The sequence below is a fragment of the Sceloporus undulatus genome, chromosome 3 (assembly GCF_019175285.1).
Source record: "Sceloporus undulatus isolate JIND9_A2432 ecotype Alabama chromosome 3, SceUnd_v1.1, whole genome shotgun sequence".
Taxonomy (NCBI): Eukaryota; Metazoa; Chordata; class Lepidosauria; order Squamata; family Phrynosomatidae; genus Sceloporus; species Sceloporus undulatus.
Window position 1 is genome coordinate 542,136 of NC_056524.1, and position 1,553 is coordinate 543,688.

Below are 1,553 nucleotides of genomic sequence, written 5' to 3' on the forward strand. Positions count from 1 at the left end.
GAGGGAGAGAGAAGGCTGGCCCTCGTCCATTCAGGGGCTAGCCTGAATGAAGACAGAGCTCCTCCCTCCCTAACCTTTCATCATTCGGCCTCGAGGGAGAGGAGAGAGAAGGCTGGCCCCAGTACCATCAGGGGCTAGCCTGAAGTAAGAGGCTCCTCCCTCCCTAACTGTCATCATTCGGCCTCTGAGGGAGAGAGAAGGCTGGCCCAGTACCATCAGGGGCGGCCTGAAGACAGAGGCTCCTCCCTCCTAACTGTCATCTTTCGGCCTCTGAGGGAGAGAGAAGGCTGGCCCAGTACCATCAGGGGCTGTGCCTGAAGAAGGAGGCTCCTCCCTCCCTAAACTGTCATCCTTCGGCCTTGAGGGAGAGAGAAGGCTGGGCCCAGTACCATCAGGGGCTGGCCTGAAGACAGAGGCCTCCTCCCCCCTAACTTTCATCGTTCGGCCTCTGAGGGAGAGGAGAAGGCTGGCCAGTACCATCAGGGGCTGGCCTGAAGCAAGGCGCCTCCTCCCTCCCTTACTGTCATCTTTCGGCCTCTGCGCGAGGGAGAGAGAAGGCTGGCCCAGTTCCATCAGGGGCCGCCTGCAAGACAAGAGGCTCCTCCTCCCTAACTGTCATCTTCGGCCTCTGATGGGAGAGAGATGGCTGGCCAGTACCATCAGGGGCTAGGCCTGAAGACGAAGGAGGCTCCTCCCTCCCTAACTGTCATCCTTCGGCCTCTGCGGGGAGACGGATGAGAGAGGCTGGCCCAGTACCATCAGGGGCTGGCTCTGAAGACAGCGGCGCTCCTTCCCTCCCTAACTGGTCATCGTTCGGCCTCTGCACGACAGGAGAGAGAAGCTGGCCCAGTTCCATCAGGGCTGGCCTGAAGACAGAGGCTCCTCCCTCCCTCAACTGTCATCTTTCGGCCTCTGAGGGAGCGAGAGAAGGATGGCCCAGTACCATCAGGGGCTGGCCTGAAGAAGGAGGCTCCTCCCTCCCTAACTGTCATCGTTCGGGCCTTCTGAGGGAGAGAGAAGGCTGGCCCAGTACCATCAGGGGCGGCCTGAAAGACAGAGCTCCTCCCTCCCTAACTGTCATCCTTTCGGCCTTGCGGGAGAGAGAAGGCTGGCCCAGTACCATTAGGGGCTAGCCTGAAGAAAAGAGGCCTCCTCCTCCCTAAACTGTATCTTTCGGCCTCTGCGGAGAGAGAGTAGGCTGGCCCAGTTCCATCAGGGGCTAGCCTGAAGAAGAAGAGCCCTCCCTCCGGTCATCTGCCTTGGTCCAGGCCTCCAGGGGGCGGAAGAATGCTGGCACCTGATCCCCTCCCCCCCACCATTCCCTTTCCTTTTGTGTCGTGTCTTTTAGATTGGTAAGCCTGAGGGCAGGGAACCGTCTGTTATCCCCTCTATTTATACCACGCGGATTCCCAGTGATTGGGCGGTACTAAATAAACCTATTATTATTATTATTATTATTATTATTATTTTATTATACTTCTACTACTACTCTACTTTGGTTCCAGGATTTCCCATGGATACCAAAATCCATGGATGCTCAGTCCAATTATATA